General features: G+C 58.9%; 1 protein-coding gene across 1 annotated transcript in view; it reads left to right on the top strand.

Annotated features, from left to right (window-relative positions):
• Positions 1-20,765, top strand: part of LOC144954293 (uncharacterized) — a gene marked incomplete at its 3' end in the record, with an annotated part of 99,594 nt that overhangs the window by 17,056 nt on the left and 61,773 nt on the right. The window contains exon 2 of the mRNA XM_078884815.1: positions 13,794-13,970. The remainder of the gene's footprint in view (positions 1-13,793; positions 13,971-20,765) is intronic.

Raw genomic sequence — 20,765 nt, 5'->3', positions numbered from 1 at the left:
CTGTGGCATCAGCTCCACGCGTTTCCTTTCCACCTCCTCCTCTACCTCCTCTTCTTTCTCCTCCTTGGTCACCGTGGTGACGGTCCGGGTGGAGGAGACGACCCTGCGGCCGCGCTCGTCCGTGCGACGCCGCACCTCGGTGAGGGTGCACGTCCCGCGGTAGGTCGACTCCACTTCTTCCGCGGCCTTGCCCCGGACGGCCAACGCAGCCTTACCGGCCGCTCCACCGCCGCAGGACGGGCACGGGGCTCCCGCCGCCGCAGCCGCCGTCGGCGGCGGTCGCGGCCGCGGGGCTACGGCGACCTCTAGGGCCTCGCGGATCCTGGCGGGAGGGCCGCGTCGACTCGGCCCGCGCCTGGAGGACGATTCGATGGTGATGAACGCCGGGGACGACGAGACGGGCACGTCGGTACGGCGGTCAGCCGGGCGGGGAGTCGACGGCACGCCACCGTCACCGGAGATGCCGACGTCGCCTGAGCCGTTGTCGGGTCTCGGGGCGGCCCTCGTCGATTCGATGCTGATCCTGCGGATGTTTGCCGCGGCCGGAGGCCCGTCGGCTTCGCCGTTGTTGTGGCGGTGGTCGCCGTTGCATTGCCCCGACGGGGCGGGCGGCTCGGGGGAGCCCAACCAGCGGTCGCGGTGCATCGGCGGCGGAGCCACGTCCCCGGAGTCGCCGTTGACGCGACGGACGTTCGCCGCCTCGTCCGTCGCGGCTCTGTCGGGGTGCGGCCCCGGTGGTCCCAGCAGCCCCGACGGCCCCGGTGGCCCCTCTCGGGCCTGTTCAAGTCGACTGGTTGCCGGCGTCGGCCCGTCCGACTCCCGGTCGGCGGCGAAGCCCACGTCGCCGTCAGACTGGACGGACGACGACGAAGATCCCCCAGCGGCCAAACTGGATGCCCCGTTGAGGCTCGGGGTCTTGCCGTAGCCGACGCCGCTGCCGTCGACGGCTACCGGCACTCCGGCTTCCTCCTTCACCGTCGTCGCCACGTGCGGCGGTTTTGGCGGCAGCCTGGGCTTGGTGCCGCATCCCGTCGGACTCCCGGATGCCGCTGAGCCGCTGGCCGAACCGCTCGCCGCCCCGCTGGTCGAACCGCTCACTGATCCGCTGGCCGAACCGCTCACTGAGCCGCTGGTCGAACCGCTCACCGACCCGCTGGACGAATCGCTCACTGACCCGCTGGCCGAACCGCTCGCCGCCCCGCTGGTCGAACCGCTCACTGACCCGCTGGCCGAACCGCTCACTGAGCCGCTGGTCGAACCGCTCACCGACCCGCTGGACGAATCGCTCACTGACCCGCTGGCCGAACCGCTCGCCGCCCCGCTGGTCGAACCGCTCACTGACCCGCTGGCCGAACCGCTCACTGAGCCGCTGGTCGAACCGCTCACCGACCCGCTGGACGAATCGCTCACTGACCCGCTGGCCGAACCGCTCGCCACCCCGCTGGTCGAACCGCTCACTGACCCGCTGGTCGAACCGCTCACTGACCCGCTGGCCGTACCGCTCGCCGCCCCGCTGGCCGAACCGCTCCCTGACCCGCTGGTCGAACCACTCGCCGCCCCGCTGGACGAACCGCTCACCGATCCGCTGGCCGACCCGCTCGCCGCTCTCTTGTAGATGAGCGCCGCGCGGATGTCCCCCTGCGTCACGTTGACGTGAGCCCTCTGGAGCGAGGCTAGCGCCGCACGCAGCGGCCCCCTGCTCTCAGCCGCCGCGACCTTGGCCCGGCCCGCTGAGCCGCCCCCCACCGCCCCCTGATGTTGGTTCACCGCGGCGGTGGACGCCCCCTCCTGTTGCTGCTGCTGCTGCTGCTGCTGTGGCTGCTGTCGCAATTGTTGTTGATGATGATGCGACCTTTGCTGAGGTTGCTGCTGCTGCTGCTGCTGCCTCTCGTTTTGCCGATCTCCGCCGGCGCCCGGCGTGTTTTCTCCAAGACGCCGAGCCTCTCCTCCTTCTCCTTCCTCCTCCTCCTTGTCGTCGTCGTCGTCATCATCCTCCTCGTCCGTGCGGCCCAGGGCGGCGAGAGGCTGCGTTTGAAAGAGCCAGGCCTTGAGTTTGACGTGGCCCCTTTCAGGAGCGCACGACCAGTCGACGGCGCTGCCCCGGCCGCCCCCCTCCTCCTGCTGCTGCTGCTGCTGCTCCTGCTGCTGCTGCTGTTGTTGCTGCTGCTGCTGCTGCTCCTGCTGCTGCTGCCCAGCGGCGACGGACCCCTCAGTCGTCGATGCGTGGTGGTTCGGTACCCGATTGCTCGTCTCTCTGTCCGCGGGTGTCTCCTCCACCACCTCCTCCACCTCCTCCACCTCCTCCACCTCCACCGCGCCACCGTCGCCACCGCGGCCGCGACCGCCGCCGATGCTGCCAGCCGCCCCGTCCGTCGCCATCTCTCCCGCCTCCGCCGGGTTCCACTTCCCGCCCCTCTCCTCCACGTAGCCGTTGCCCTGCGGCGGTGGTGGCGGCGGTGGCGGTGGTGGCCAGTCCCCGTCGATTGCCGTCCAGTCTCCGCCGCCGCCGTCGTCGGAGGCCCTGCGGTGCCGGACGTCTGGTCCATCGTCGCGGCCTCCTGCCCCATCCTCCTCTCCGTCGTCGTCCTCATCTACGTAGCCACCGTCGCCGTGGCCGCCGTCGCCGTGGCCGCCGTCGCCGTGGCAGCAGTGGCAACCGCCGTCGTCGTCACGGAGCTCCTCCAGCAGCACGTCGTGCTCCATCTCGTCGATGACGTCCGGGTTGATGTGCCTCGCCAGACGCCGCAGCTCCGTCAGCTGGCGCTCCAGCGCCGTCTTGGGCGAGATGGCGAGCGCCAGCTGACGGCACAGGGGCAGGGCCAAGGCGGCGGCAGCGGCCGTGGTAGCCGTGGTAGCCGTTGCCGTGGCGTCCGTGGTATCCGTGGTAGCCGTTGCTGTGGCAGCATCCGTGGTAGCCGTGGTAGCCGTTGCCGTGGCAGCAGCCGTGGTAGCCGTTGCCGTGGCAGCTGTGGTGTCCGTGGCAGCCGTAGCAGTTGTTGCTATGGCAGCAGCCGTGGCAACTGTAGGTATGGCAGCAGCTGTGGTGTCCGTGGTTGCCTTTGTAACCGTTGCCGTGGCAGCCATGGTATCCGTGGTTGCCGTGGCAGCTGTTGCTATGGCAGCAGCCGTGGTGTCCGTGGTAGCCGTAGCAGCTGTTGCTATGGCAGCATCCGTGGTGTCCGTGGTAGCCGTGGCAGCTGTTGCTATGGCAGCAGTCGTAGTGTCCGTGGCAGCCGTAGCAGCCGTAGCTATGGCAGCAGCCGTGGTGTCCGTGGTCGCCGTGGCAACTGTTGCTATTGCAGCAGCCGTGGTGTCCGTGGTCGCCGTAGCAGCCGTTGCTATGGCAGCAGCCATGGTGTCCGTGGTAGCCGTGGCAACTGTTGCTATGGCGGCAGCCGAAGCCGGAGGGTTGCCGATGCCGTCGTCGGTGTCACGGGCGGTGGGCCCCAGGCACCCGTCACGAGCCTGATCCTCCATCTGGGAAAATGTGAGGGGTATGTTAACGACCTCGCCTGGTATACAGGAGGTCGTGGGTTCGATCACGGACCCTGTGAGATGTTGACTACCTCGCCTGGCCTACAGGAGGTCGTGGGTTCGATCACGGACCCTGTGAGATGTTGACTACCTCGCCTGGTCTACAGGAGGTCGTGGGTTCGATCACGGACCCTGTGAGATGTTGACTACCTCGCCTGGCCTACAGGAGGTCGTGGGTTCGATCACGGACCCTGTGAGATGTTGACTTCCTCGCCTGGTCTACAGGAGGTCGTGGGTTCGATCACGGACCCTGTGAGATGTTGACTACCTCGCCTGGTCTACAGGAGGTCGTGGGTTCGATCACGGACCCTGTGAGATGTTGACTACCTCGCCTGATATGCAGGAGGTCGTGGGTTCGATCACGGACCCTGTGATATGTTGACTACCTCGCCTGGCCTACAGGATGTCGTGGGTTCGATCACGGACCCTGTGAGATGTTGACTACCTCGCCTGGCCTACAGGAGGTCGTGGGTTCGATCACGGACCCTGTGAGATGTTGACTACCTCGCCTGGCCTACAGGAGGTCGTGGGTTCGATCACGGACCCTGTGAGATGTTGACTACCTCGCCTGGTCTACAGGAGGTCGTGGGTTCGATCACGGACCCTGTGAGATGTTGACTACCTCGCCTGGTCTACAGGAGGTCGTGGGTTCGATCCCGGACCCTGTGAGATGTTGACTACCTCGCCTGGTCTACAGGAGGTCGTGGGTTCGATCACGGACCCTGTGAGATGTTGACTACCTCGCCTGGTCTACAGGAGGTCGTGGGTTCGATCACGGACCCTGTGAGATGTTGACTACCTCGCCTGGCCTACAGGAGGTCGTGGGTTCGATCACGGACCCTGTGAGATGTTGACTACCTCGCCTGGCCTACAGGAGGTCGTGGGTTCGATCCCGACCCTGATGAGATGTTGACTACCTCGCCTGGCCTACAGGAGGTCGTGGGTTCGATCACGGACCCTGTGAGATGTTGACTACCTCGCCTGGTACACAGGAGGTCGTGGGTTCGATCCCGGACCCTGTGAGATGTTGACTAGCTCGCCTGGCCTACAGGGGTCGTGGGTTCGATCACGGACCCTGTGAGATGTTGACTACCTCGCCTGGTCTACAGGAGGTCGTGGGTTCGATCACGGACCCTGTGAGATGTTGACTACCTCGCCTGGCCTACAGGAGGTCGTGGGTTCGATCACGGACCCTGTGAGATGTTGACTTCCTCGCCTGGTCTACAGGAGGTCGTGGGTTCGATCACGGACCCTGTGAAATGTTGACTACCTCGCCTGGTCTACAGGAGGTCGTGGGTTCGATCACGGACCCTGTGAGATGTTGACTACCTCGCCTGATATGCAGGAGGTCGTGGGTTCGATCACGGACCCTGTGATATGTTGACTACCTCGCCTGGCCTACAGGATGTCGTGGGTTCGATCACGGACCCTGTGAGATGTTGACTACCTCGCCTGGCCTACAGGAGGTCGTGGGTTCGATCACGGACCCTGTGAGATGTTGACTACCTCGCCTGGCCTACAGGAGGTCGTGGGTTCGATCACGGACCCTGTGAGATGTTGACTACCTCGCCTGGTATACAGGAGGTCGTGGGTTCGATCACGGACCCTGTGAGATGTTGACTACCTCGCCTGGTCTACAGGAGGTCGTGGGTTCGATCCCGGACCCTGTGAGATGTTGACTACCTCGCCTGGTCTACAGGAGGTCGTGGGTTCGATCACGGACCCTGTGAGATGTTGACTACCTCGCCTGGTCTACAGGAGGTCGTGGGTTCGATCACGGACCCTGTGAGATGTTGACTACCTCGCCTGGTCTACAGGAGGTCGTGGGTTCGATCACGGACCCTGTGAGATGTTGACTACCTCGCCTGGTCTACAGGAGGTCCTGGGTTCGATCACGGACCCTGTGAGATGTTGACTACCTCGCCTGGCCTACAGGAGGTCGTGGGTTCGATCACGGACCCTGTGAGATGTTGACTACCTCGCCTGGTACACAGGAGGTCGTGGGTTCGATCACGGACCCTGTGAGATGTTTACTACCTCGCCTGGTATACAGGAGGTCGTGGGTTCGATCACGGACCCTGTGAGATGTTTACTACCTCGCCTGGTCTACAGGAGGTCGTGGGTTCGATCACGGTGGTGGCGGTTGTGGCGGTGGTGGCGGTGGTGGCGGCGGTGGCGGCGGCGGTGGTGGCGGTGGTGGCGGTTGTGGCGGTTGTGGCGGTGGTGGCGGTTGTGGCGGTGGTGGCGGTGGTGGCGGTGGTGGTGGCGGTTGTGGCGGTTGTGGCGGTGGTGGCGGCGGTTGTGGCGGTTGTGGCGGTTGTGGCGGTGGTGGCAACAGCGCCCAAGTGCCCCGCTCCTCCCCACCCCCTTTGTATCTCTGGTGCCGCACGAAGGCAAAGGTCCCCCGTGTAGCCTTTAACAGACTGTTGGGGCAAGTGCTGTGTGTAGCGAGTGTTCTAGTGACCTTTACTGGACACCACCACCGCTACACCAGGCAACTCGTTTGAGGCTGAGTCGACCTAGGGGAGGCCCGGGACCGGTTGAGATGACCGCCATCAACTGGGGTAGGTGGCCGGGGTTCAGTCGCTCAGCACAACGGCGCTAACCGCTGCACCACCGCTCCCCGCACAAAGATAAAGATCCCCCATATAGCCTTAACAGACTGTTTGGGCAAGTGCTGTTAGCGAGCACCTATGAAGGCCGGCACTGTGGCACACGAGGGGGTGGGTGGCCAGCACCACGCCCCCGACCGCCTTTGTCTCCCCAGTGGCAATGTTTACACACCGCACCGGGTACTCATTTGAGGCTGAGTCGACCTAGGGGAGGCCCGGGACCGGTTCATATAATCGTCACTGGCGTTGGCCGTGAGTGGGAATCGAACATGTGTCGCCGGGTTCATAGCGCAGCGTAGCGCTAACCGCTGCACCACCGCTCCCCATTCTCTGTGTGTGTGACACTCACTCACACACACACACAGAGACTCACTGACACACACACACAGAGACTCACACACACAGAATCACACACAGAGACACACACACAGACACGCGCACACACACAGACACGCGCACACACACAGACACGCGCTCACTCACTCACTCACACAGACACTCACACACACACACACAGACACTCACACAGACACACACACACAGACACTCACACACAGACACACACTCAGACACTCACATAGACACACACACAGACACACACTCAGACACTCACGCGCACACACAGACACACACACACAGACACTCACACAGACACGCGCACACACACACAGACACGCGCACACTCACTCACTCACTCGCACACACACACAGACATTCACTCAGACACTCACACACTCACTCAGACACTCACACACACACACAGACACACAGACAGACACACGCGCACACACACACACAGACGCGCTCACGTGCCCCCTGAGATCAGAGGACAAAGGAAATATGATGTGGCTCATACACACAGACACACACACACACGTCTATACTTACCCACATTTATATTAATGCACACGTACCCACATTCCCCGCGCACTCACTCATCCACTCGGACAAAGACAAAGATCCCCCGTGTAGCCTCGAACAGACTGTTGGCCACCCACCCATCCACCCACTCATTCACCTACCCACCCACCCACTTGCCCACTCGTTCGCCCACTCACTCACCCACCCACCCACCCACTCACTTATCCACCCACCCACCCACTCACGTATCCACCCTCCCATCCACTCCCCTACTCACCCACCCACTCATTCACCCGCTCACTGACCCACTCACCCACTTGCCCACCTACATACCCACCCACATAATCGTCCGCTCGCTCACCCCCCCCCACTCATTTATCCACACATTCACCCACTCGTTCACCCACCCACTTGCCTACTCATTGACCCACCCACCTGCCCACTCACCCACCCACCTGCTCAGCCACTCACCCACTCACCTGCTCACCCACATACTCGCCCACTCGCTCACCCACTCATTGATCCACCCACTCGTTGATCCACCCACTCACTTACCCACTCACTCACCCAGCCACCCCCTCAACCACCCACTCACATAATTGCCCACTAGCTCACCCACTCATTGATCCACACATTCACACACCTACTCACCCACACACTCATTCACCCGCTCACTGACCCACTCACCCACTTTCCCACCTACATACCCACCCACATAATCGTCCGCTCGCTCACCCCCCCCCCCCACTCATTTATCCACACATTCACCCACTCGTTCACCCACCCACTTGCCTACTCATTGACCCACCCACCTGCCCACTCACCCACCCACCTGCTCAGCCACTCACCCACTCACCTGCTCACCCACAAACTCGCCAACTCGCTCACTCACGCATTGATCCACCCACTCACTTACCCACTCACTCACCCAGCCACCCCCTCAACCACCCACTCACATAATTGCCCACTAGCTCACCCACTCATTGATCCACACATTCACACACCTACTCACCCACACACTCATTCACCCGCTCAGCAGCCCATTGATCCACCCACTAACCCACCTACCCACTCACTCACCTACTAACTCACCCAGCCACCCACCCACTCACCCACTCACCCACTCATTCACCCTCTCAGCCGCCCACTAATCCACCCACTCACCCAGCCACCCACCCGCTCGCCCGCCCGCCCACCCACCCACATAATTGCACACTCGCTCACCCACCCACTCATTGATCCACACATCCACCCACCCACTCATTGATTCACACATTCACCCACCTACTCACCCACCCACTCATTAATCCACACATTCACCCACCCACTCGCCCACTCATTGATCCACACATTCACCCACCAACTCACCCACCCACTCATTGATCCACACATCCACCCACTCACCCACCCAGTCACCCACCGACTCATTGATCCACACATTCACCCACCCACCCACTCATTGATCCACACTTTCACCTACCCACTCACCCACCCACTCATTGATCCACACATTCACCCACCCACTCACCCACCCACTCATTGATCCACACATTCACCCACCTACTCACCCACCCACTCATTGATCCACACATTCACCCACCCACTCACCCACCCACTCATTGATCCACCAACTCACCCACCCACCCACTCACCCACCCACTCATTGATCCACACATTCACCCACCCACCCACTCACCCACCCACTCATTGATTCACACATTCACCCACTCACCCACCCACTCATTGATCCACACATTCACCCACCCACCCACTCGCCCACTCACCCACCCACTCACCCACTCACCCACCCACCCACTCACCCACCCACTCATTGATCCACACATTCACCTACCCACTCACCCACCCACTCATTGATCCACACATTCACCCACCCACTCACCCACCCACTCATTGATCCACACATCCACCCACTCACCCACCCACTCATTGATTCAGACGTTCACCCACCCACTCACCCACCCACTCATTGATCCACACATTCATCCACCTACTCACCCACCCACTCATTGATCCACACATTCACCCACCCACTCACCCACCCACTCATTGATCCGCCCACCCACTCACCCACCTACTCACCCACCCACCCACTCATTGATCCACACATTCACCCACCCACCCACTCACCCACCCACTCATTGATCCGCCCACCCACTCACCCACCCACTCATTGATCCACACATTCACCCACCCACTCACCCACCCACTCACTCACCCACCCACTCACCCACCAACTCATTGATCCACACATTCACCCACCCACTCACCCACCCACTCAGTGATCCACACATTCACCCACCCACCCACTCACCCACCCACTCATTGATCCGCCCACCCACTCACCTACTCACCCACCCACTCACCCACGCACCCACTCACCCACCCACTCATTGATCCACACATTCACCCACCCACCCACTCACCCACCCACTCATTGATCCACACATTCACCCACCCACTCACCCACCCACTCATTGATCCACACACTCACCCACCCACCCACCCACTCACCCACCCACCCACTCATTGATCCACACATTCACCCACCTACTCACCCACCCACCCACTCACCCACCCACTCATTGATTCACACATTCACCCACCCACTCACCCACCCACTCATTGATCCACTCATTGATCCACACACTCACCCACTCACCCACCCACTCACCCACCCACCCACCCACCCACTCACCCACCCACCCACTCACTCACCCACCCACCCACCCACTCATTGATCCACACATTCACCCACCTACTCACCCACCCACCCACTCACCCACCCACTCACCCACCCACCCACTCATTGATCCACACATTCACCCACCTACTCACCCACCCACCCACTCACCCACCCACTCACCCACCCACCCACTCATTGATCCACACACTCACCCACCCACTCATTGATCCACACATTCACCCACCCACTCACCCACTCACCCACCCACTCACCCACCCACTCACCCACCCACTCATTGATCCACACACTCACCCACCCACTCACCCACCCACTCACCCACCCACTCACCCACCCACTCACTCACCCACCCACTCACCCACCCACTCACCCACCCACCCACTCATTGATCCACACATTCACCCACCCACTCACCCACCCACTCACCCACCCACCCACTCACCCACCCACTCATTGATCCACACATCCACCCACCCACTCACCCACCCACTCATTGATCCACACATCCACCCACCCACTCACCCACCCACTCACCCACTCACCCACCCACTCACCCACCCACTCATTGATCCACTCATTGATCCACACACTCACCCACTCACCCACCCACTCACCCACCCACCCACCCACCCACTCACCCACCCACTCACTCACCCACCCACCCACCCACTCATTGATCCACACATTCACCCACCTACTCACCCACCCACCCACTCACCCACCCACTCACCCACCCACCCACTCATTGATCCACACATTCACCCACCTACTCACCCACCCACCCACTCACCCACCCACTCACCCACCCACCCACTCATTGATCCACACACTCACCCACCCACTCATTGATCCACACATTCACCCACCCACTCACCCACTCACCCACCCACTCACCCACCCACTCACCCACCCACTCATTGATCCACACACTCACCCACCCACTCACCCACCCACTCACCCACCCACTCACCCACCCACTCACTCACCCACCCACTCACCCACCCACTCACCCACCCACCCACTCATTGATCCACACATTCACCCACCCACTCACCCACCCACTCACCCACCCACCCACTCACCCACCCACTCATTGATCCACACATCCACCCACCCACTCACCCACCCACTCATTGATCCACACATCCACCCACCCACTCACCCACCCACTCACCCACTCACCCACCCACTCACCCACCCACTCACCCACCCACTCATTGATCCACACATCCACCCACCCACTCACCCACCCACTCACCCACCCACTCACCCACCCACCCACTCACCCACCCACTCATTGATCCACACATCCACCCACCCACTCACCCACCCACTCACCCACCCACCCACTCACCCACCCACTCACCCACTCACCCACCCACTCACCCACCCACTCACCCACCCACTCATTGATCCACACACTCACCCACCCACTCACCCACCCACTCACCCACCCACCCACCCACCCACTCACCCACCCACTCATTGATCCACACATTCACTCACCCACCCATTCACCCACTCACCCACCCACTCATTGATCCACACACTCACCCACCCACTCACCCACCCATTCACCCACCCACTCATTGATCCACACACTCACCCACCCACTCACCCACCCACCCACCCACTCACCCACCCACTCATTGATCCACACATCCACCCACCCACTCACCCACCCACTCACCCACCCACTCATTGATCCACACATCCACCCACCCACTCACCCACCCACTCACCCACCCACCCACTCACCCACCCACTCATTGATCCACACATCCACCCACCCACTCACCCACCCACTCACCCACCCACCCACCCACTCACCCACCCACTCATTGATCCACACATTCACTCACCCACCCACTCACCCACCCACTCATTGATCCACACACTCACCCACCCACTCACCCACCCACCCACTCACCCACCCACTCATTGATCCACACACTCACCCACCCACTCACCCACCCACTCACCCACCCACTCATTGATCCACACACTCACCCACCCACCCACCCACTCACTCACTCACCCACCCACTCATTGATCCACCCACTCACCCACTCACCCACCCACCCACCCACTCACTCACTCACCCACCCACCCACTCACCCACCCACTCATTGATCCACACACCCACCCACCCACTCACCCTCACCATCCGCTCCACCCCCTCCTTTTGTCACCTCTTAGTTGCCGCTGTGGCTATTTGTAGAGCTACGTCAAGGTTTTGGCAGCTGGGGGGGTGGGGGGAGCATTCCTGACCTCCCCGGGGGGGGGGGCGGGCGGTGGGGGGGGGTATAGCTCCCGGTGGGGGGAGGGTGGTGGGGGTGGGTGGGTGATAACAGCTCCTTGGGACACCAATGCATAGCATAGCCTGGCTGTACAGCAGAGGTCGCAACTGGGTACCCGATACCCGTACCCTACCCAGTATCCGGCCGGGTACGGGTATGGGTAGGGTGGGGTTCGGGTACGGGTAGGGTACGGGTAGGGTTCGGGTACGGGTAGGGTAGGGGTAGGGTACGGGTAGGGTACGGGTAGGGGTAGGGTAGGGTACGGGTAGGGTACGGGTAGGGTACGGGTAGGGGTAGGGTAGGGGTAGGGTAGGGTAGGGTATGGGTACGGGTAGGGTGGGGTTCGGGTAGGGTACGGGTAGGGTAGGGGTAGGGGTAGGGTAGGGTACGGGTAGGGTACGGGTAGGGTACGGGTAGGGTAGGGTGGGGTACGGGTATGGTACGGATAGGGTACGGGTAGGGTTCGGGTGGGGTACGGGTAGGGGTACGGGTAGGGTACGGGTAGGGTACGGGAGGGTACGGGTAGGGTAGGGGTAGGGTACGGGTACGGGTAGGGTAGGGGTAGGGTACGGGTACGGGTAGGGTACGGGTAGGGGTAGGGTACGGGTACGGGTAGGGTACGGGTAGGGTACGGGTAGGGTACGGGTAGGGTTGGGGTAGGGTAGGGTACGGGTAGGGTACGGGTACGGGTAGGGTACGGGTACGGGTAGGGGTAGGGGTAGGGTATGGGTAGGGTAGGGGTAGGGTAGGGGTAGGGTACGGGTAGGGTACGGGTACGGGTAGGGGTAGGGTACGGGTAGGGTAGGGTACGGGTAGGGTACGGCCGGGTATCGGGTACCCGTTTGCGACCCTGGTGCGGCCGGGTTCGGGTAAGGAATCAAAACCCGTTAGCGGCCTCTGCTGTACAGCAGACTTCCTCGACGGAGATCTTGCTGCCAGCTAAAAGTGGCAATCGGAGTTTTGGGGGGGGCAGGGGGGGGGGCAGGGGGGGGGGGCTCTGATGGCTCGGTGGAATCCTGGGGGGCTGGTGGGGGGGCGGTGTGGGGAGGGTTTGTTGGGGATGGTGGTCAAGGAGGGTTTAGGGTGCTTGTGATTTGAGATGGGGGGCGGGCGTGCGGGCGTGGTGGTAGGGGTGGGAGCGAGGGGTTAGGGAACTAGAGTTTGCATCAGGAGCAAAGGGGGTGGTAGGGTTTGGGGTTAGGGGATAGTGTTTAGGGGCTAAGGGTTATGGATTAGGGGTTAGAGGCTAGGGTTTGGGATAAGGTTTAGGGGTTATGGTTAAGGGTTATGGATTAGGGTTAGAGGCTAGGGTTTGGGATAAGGTTTAGGGGGTTTAAAGTCATATTATGCAGGATTAGCAGCATCAAAGGGAGGGGATAGGGGTTGCATTAATAAAGGGAAGGAAAAGGCTTTGGGAGAGTGTTAGGGTTAGAACTCGGGTTAGAATTCCAGGTCAGGGTGATGGAGTTATTGGGGGTGATCCTGTTAACTGAACTGAACTATTTTTCTAGATTTGAAGCTTTCGTGACTGCAAGGATTCATATTATTAGGTTTTTTCGGTAAAGTCACCGTGTGGGTAAAACATTAAAATTAACTTGATACAGCTGTCGTGGCTGTGACGGTTCCACCTGAAGACGGAAGCTTGTGTTGCCTCCGAAACGTCGTGATTTTATTTGATTTAACTTTTATTAATTTTAATGTTTTACCTACACGGTGACTTTACCGAAAAAAACCTAATAATATGAACTCTTTTTATTTAACCAGGCCGGGCCCGCAGAGCTCCGTCGCCCTCTTCTTTGGCGGGGCGGGAAAACCCGGAGAAAAATTCCACGCAGCGACCACCACGGGGAGAGAGAGAGAGAGAGACGCAGACTCCACATATACAGCAGCGGCAGGCATCGCCAGGGTCCGGGATCGAACCCACGACCTCCTGCGTACCAGGTGAGGTAATCAACATCTCAAATCCACATCTACAGCAGCCTGGCATCGCCAGGGTCCGGGATCGAATCCACGACCTTCTGTGTACCAGGCGAGGTAGTCAACATCTCAACACGGAGAGAGAGACGCAGACTCCACAAATACAGCAGCAAGCATCGTCAGGGGCTGGGATCGAACCCACGACCTCCTGCGTACCAGGCGAGGTAGTCAACATCTCTCAGTGTCCGGGATGGAACCCACGACCTCCTGTGTACCAGGCGAGGTAGTCAACATCTCTCAGGGTCCGGGATCGAACCCACGACCTCCTGCGTACCAGGCGAGGTAGTCAACATCTCTCAGTGTCCGGGATCGAACCCACGACCTCCTGTCTACCAGGCGAGGTAGTCAACATCTCTCAGGGTCCGGGATCGAACCCACGACCTCCTGCGTACCAGGCGAGGTAGTCAACATCTCTGAGTGTCCGGGATCGAACCCACGACCTCCTGAGTACCAGGCGAGGTAGTCAACATCTCTCAGTGTCCGGGATCGAAGCCACGACCTCCTGCATACCAGGCGAGGTAGTCAACATCTCTCAGTGTCCGGGATCGAAGCCACGACCTCCTGTGTACCAGGCGAGGTAGTCAACATCTCTCAGTGTCCGGGATCGAACCCACGACCTCCTGTGTACCAGGCGAGGTAGTCAACATCTCTCAGTGTCCGGGATCGAAGCCACGACCTCCTGCGTACCAGGCGAGGTAGTCAACATCTCTCAGTGTCCGGGATGGAACCCACGACCTCCTGTGTACCAGGCGAGGTAGTCAACATCTCTCAGTGTCCGGGATGGAACCCACGACCTCCTGTGTACCAGGCGAGGTAGTCAACATCTCTCAGGGTCCGGGATCGAACCCACGACCTCCTGCGTACCAGGCGAGGTAGTCAACATCTCTCAGTGTCCGGGATCGAACCCACGACCTCCTGTGTACCAGGCGAGGTAGTCAACATCTCTCAGGGTCCGGGATCGAACCCACGACCTCCTGCGTACCAGGCGAGGTAGTCAACATCTCTGAGTGTCCGGGATCGAACCCACGACCTCCTGAGTACCAGGCGAGGTAGTCAACATCTCTCAGTGTCCGGGATCGAAGCCACGACCTCCTGCGTACCAGGCGAGGTAGTCAACATCTCTCAGTGTCCGGGATCGAAGCCACGACCTCCTGTGTACCAGGCGAGGTAGTCAACATCTCTCAGTGTCCGGGATCGAACCCACGACCTCCTGTGTACCAGGCGAGGTAGTCAACATCTCTCAGTGTCCGGGATCGAAGCCACGACCTCCTGCGTACCAGGCGAGGTAGTCAACATCTCTCAGTGTCCGGGATCGAACCCACGACCTCCTGTGCACCAGGCGAGGTAGTCAACATCTCTCAGTGTCCGGGATCGAACCCACGACCTCCTGTGTACCAGGCGAGGTAGTCAACATCTCTCAGTGTCCGGGATCGAACCCACGACCTCCTGTGCACCAGGCGAGGTAGTCAACATCTCTCAGTGTCCGGGATCGAAGCCACGACCTCCTGTGTACCAGGCGAGGTAGTCAACATCTCTCAGTGTCCGGGATCGAACCCACGACCTCCTGTGCACCAGGCGAGGTAGTCAACATCTCTCAGTGTCCGGGATCGAACCCACGACCTCCTGCGTACCAGGCGAGGTAGTCAACATCTCTCAGTGTCCGGGATCGAACCCACGACCTCCTGCGTACCAGGCGAGGTAGTCAACATCTCTCAGTGTCCGGGATCGAGCCCACGACCTCCTGCGTACCAGGCGAGGTAGTCAACATCACGGAGAGAGAGAGACACAGACTCCACATATACAGCAGCAGCAGCATCGTCAGGGTCTGGGATCGAACCCACGACCTCCTGTGTACCAGGCGAGGTAGTCAACGTCTCTCTGTGTCCGGGATCGAAGCCACGACCTCCTGCGTACCAGGCGAGGTAGTCAACATCTCCTAGTCACAGTGGCGCTAATCGTGAGCACGGTGATAGACACCCAGAGCCAGGACTCAAACCAGAGGTCGCAACCGGGTACCCGGTACCCGTACCCGTACCCAGCCGGGTACGGGTACGGGTAAGGAATCAAAACCCGTACCCGACCTCTGACTCAAACGCAGGAGATGATGTCTCCGTGTCTATGGGCACGGCCATTGCGAACGCCCCTATGATGTCAGCAGAGATACCCAGTGCTTGAACCCGTGAATGAGAGGTGTGTGTCACTGTGTGTGTGCGTGTGTGTGCGTGCGTGTGTGCGTGTGTGTGCGTGTGTGTGTGCGTGCGTGTGCGTGCGTGTGCGTGCGTGTGTGTGCGTGCGTGTGTGTGCGTGTGTGCGTGTGTGCGTGAGTGTGTGTGTGTGTGAGTGTCTGTGTGAGTGTGTGTGAGTGTCTGTGAGTGTCTGTGTGAGTGTGTGTGAGTGTCTGAGTGAGTGTGTGAGTGTCTGTGTGAGTAAGTGTGTGAGTGTCTGTGTGTGTGAATGAGTTAGTGTCTGTGTGTGTGTGTCTGAGTGAGTGTGTGAGTGTGAGTGTCTGTCTGTGTGTGTGAGTGTCTGAGTGAGTGTGTGAGTGTCTGAGTGTGTGTGTCTGAGTGAGTGTGTGAGTGTCTGAGTGAGTGTCTGTGTGTGTGAGTGTCTGAGTGAGTGTGTGAGTGTCTGTGTGTGTGAGTGTCTGAGTGAGTGTGTGAGTGTCTGTGTGTGAGTGTCTTAGTGAGTGTCTGAGTGAGTGTGTGTGTGTGTCTGTGTGAGTGTGTGTGAGTGTCTGAGTGAGTGTGTGTGTGAATGAGTTAGTGTGTTTGTGTCTGAGTGTGTGTGTCTGAGTGAGTGTCTGTGTGTGAGTGTCTGTCTGTGTGTGTGAGTGTCTGAGTGAGTGTGTGAGTGTCTGTGTGTGTGAATGAGTTAGTGTGTGTGTGTCTGAGTGTGTGTGTCTGAGTGAGTGTGTGAGTGTCTGTGTGTGAGTGTCTGTGTGTGAGTGTCTGTCTGTGTGTGTGAGTGTCTGAGTGAGTGTGTGAGTGTCTGTGTGTGAGTGTCTTAGTGAGTGTCTGAGTGAGTGTGTGTGTGTGTCTGTGTGAGTGTGTGTGAGTGTCTGAGTGAGTGTGTGTGTGAATGAGTTAGTGTGTTTGTGTCTGAGTGTGTGTGTCTGAGTGAGTGTCTGTGTGTGAGTGTCTGTCTGTGTGTGTGTGTGTCTGAGTGAGTGTGTGAGTGTCTGTGTGTGAGTGTCTTAGTGAGTGTCTGTGTGAGTGTGTGTGAGTGTCTGAGTGAGTGTGTGAGTGTCTGTGTGTGTGAATGAGTTAGTGTGTGTGTGTCTGAGTGTGTGTGTCTGAGTGAGTGTGTGAGTGTCTGTGTGTGAGTGTCTGTCTGTGTGTGTGAGTGTCTGAGTGAGTGTGTGAGTGTCTGAGTGAGTGTGTGAGTGTCTGTGTGTGAGTGTCTGAGTGAGTGTGTGTGAGTGTCTGAGTGAGTGAGTGTGTGTGTGTGTGTCTGAGTGAGTGTGTGAGTGTCTGAGTGAGTGTGTGAGTGTGTGTGTGAGTGTCTGAGTGAGTGAGTGTGTGTGAGTGTGTGTGTGTGTCTGAGTGAGTGTGTGAGTGTCTGAGTGAGTGTGTGAGTGTCTGTGTGTGAGTGTCTTAGTGAGTGTCTGTGTGTGAGTGTCTGTCTGTGTGTGTGAGTGTCTGTCTGTGTGTGTGAGTGTCTGTCTGTGTGTGTGAGTGTCTGAGTGAGTGTCTGAGTGAGTGTGTGTATCTCTGTGTGTGTCTCTGTGTGTGTGAGGAGCGGTGGCGGTGTGGTTAGCGCCGTGCTGCTACGAGACCCGTGTTCGATGTCCGCTCACATCCACCACCAACACCCCGTGTCCGGGTGTCTCTCCGTGTCTGTCCCGAGCTGTCTGCGTGTCTCTGTCTGCCTGTCCGTGTGTCCACCGTGTCGTGTCTCTCTGTCTGGGTGTCTCTGTCTGTCTGTCCGTGTGTCCCCCGTGTCGTGTCTCTCTGTCTCTGTCTCTGTCTGTCTGTCCGTGTGTCCACCGTGTCGTGTCTCTCTGTCTCTGTCTGTCTGTCCGTGTGTCCACCGTGTCGTGTCTCTCTGTCTGGGTGTCTCTGTCTGTCTGTCCGTGTGTCCCCCGTGTCGTGTCTCTCTGTCTCTGTCCCGAGCTGTCTGCGTGTCTCTGTCTGCCTCGTGTCTCCCCCGTGTCTCACTCGTCTCGTCTCCCCCGTGATGTGGCAGACTGTCTGTCTGTCTCTGTCTGCGTGTCTCTGTCTGTCTCTGTGTCTCCTCCTCTCTCCCGAGCGGTCTGCGTGTCTCTGTCTGTCTGTCCGTGTGTCTCCACGTCCGCCGTGTCTCACTGTCTCACTCACCTCGTCTCTCTCTGTCTCTCTGTCTCTGTCTCCGTGTCTCTGTCGCCGTGTCTCTGTGTCTCCTCCTCTGTCCCGAGCGGTTTGGGGTTCTGGGAGCCGTGTCCCCTGTGTCTGTCTGCTGTCTGTCGCTAAATGGGGGGGGTGGGGGGGGTGGGGGGGGTGGGGGGGGTGGGGGGGGAGCAGCTGCTTCCGCCTCCACCCGCTCAACCACTCACTCACTCATTAAACCACTCACCCACTCACTCACTCATTAAACCACTCACCCACTCACTCAACGACTCACCCGCTCAACCACTCACTCATTAAACCACTCACCCGCTCACTCACTCATTAAACCACTCACCCACTCACTCACTCATTAAACCACTCACCCACTCACTCAACCACTCACCCGCTCACCCACTCACTCACTCATTAAACCACTCACCCACTCACTCACTCATTAAACCACTCACCCACTCACTCACTCATTAAACCACTCACCCACTCACTCAACGACTCACCCGCTCAACCACTCACTCATTAAACCACTCACCCGCTCACTCACTCATTAAACCACTCACCCACTCACTCACTCATTAAACCACTCACCCACTCACTCAACCACTCACCCGCTCACCCACTCACTCACTCATTAAACCACTCACCCACTCACTCACTCATTAAACCACTCACCCACTCACTCACTCATTAAACCACTCACCCACTCACTCAACGACTCACCCGCTCAACCACTCACTCATTAAACCACTCACCCGCTCACTCACTCATTAAACCACTCACCCACTCACTCACTCATTAAACCACTCACCCACTCACTCAACGACTCACCCGCTCAACCACTCACTCATTAAACCACTCACCCGCTCACTCACTCATTAAACCACTCACCCACTCACTCACTCATTAAACCACTCACCCACTCACTCAACGACTCACCCGCTCAACCACTCACTCATTAAACCACTCACCCGCTCACTCACTCATTAAACCACTCACCCACTCACTCACTCATTAAACCACTCACCCACTCACTCAACGACTCACCCGCTCAACCACTCACTCATTAAACCACTCACCCGCTCACTCACTCATTAAACCACTCACCCACTCACTCACTCATTAAACCACTCACCCACTCACTCAACGACTCACCCGCTCAACCACTCACTCATTAAACCACTCACCCGCTCACTCACTCATTAAACCACTCACCCACTCACTCACTCATTAAACCACTCACCCACTCACTCAACGACTCACCCGCTCAACCACTCACTCATTAAACCACTCACCCACTCACTCACTCACTCACCCACTCACTCAACCACTCACCCGCTCACTCAACGACTCACCCGCTCAACCACTCACTCACTAAACCACTCACCCACTCACTGACTCATTAAACCACTCACCCACTCACTCAACGAATCACCCGCTCAACCACTCACTCAACCACTCACCCGCTCACTCAACGACTCACCCGCTCAACCACTCACTCACTAAACCACTCACCCACTCACTCACTCATTAAACCACTCACCCACTCACTCAACCACTCACCCGCTCAACCACTCACTCACTAAACCACTCACCCACTCACTCACCCACTCACTCACTAAAGCAACCACTCACTCACTAAACCACTCACCCACTCACTCACTCACCCACTCACTCACTCATTAAACCACTCACCCACTCACTCACTCATTAAACCACTCACCCACTCACTCACTCATTAAACCACTCACCCACTCACTCACTCATTAAACCACTCACCCACTCACTCACTCATTAAACCACTCACCCACTCACTCACTCACTCACTCATTAAACCACTCACCCACTCACTCACTCACCCACTCACTCAACCACTCACCCGCTCACTCAACGACTCACCCGCTCAACCACTCACTCACTAAACCACTCACCCACTCACTCACTCATTAAACCACTCACCCACTCACTCAACCACTCACCCGCTCAACCACTCACTCACTAAACCACTCACCCACTCACTCACTCACCCACTCACTCACTAAAGCAACCACTCACTCACTAAACCACTCACCCACTCACTCACTCACCCACTCACTCATTAAACCACTCACCCACTCACTCACTCATTAAACCACTCACCCACTCACTCACTCATTAAACCACTCACCCACTCACTCACTCATTAAACCACTCACCCACTCACTCACTCATTAAACCACTCACCCACTCACTCACTCATTAAACCACTCACCCACTCACTCACTCATTAAACTACTCACCCACTCACTCACTCATTAAACCACTCACCCACTCACTCACTCATTAAACCACTCACCCACTCACTCAACGACTCACCCGCTCAACCACTCACTCATTAAACCACTCACCCACTCACTCACTCACCCACTCACTCAACCACTCACCCGCTCACTCAACGACTCAC

The sequence above is a fragment of the Lampetra fluviatilis genome, unplaced genomic scaffold, assembly GCF_964198595.1.
Source record: "Lampetra fluviatilis unplaced genomic scaffold, kcLamFluv1.1 SCAFFOLD_140, whole genome shotgun sequence".
NCBI lineage: Eukaryota > Metazoa > Chordata > Hyperoartia > Petromyzontiformes > Petromyzontidae > Lampetra > Lampetra fluviatilis.
This window is presented reverse-complemented; position numbering and strand designations above follow the sequence as displayed.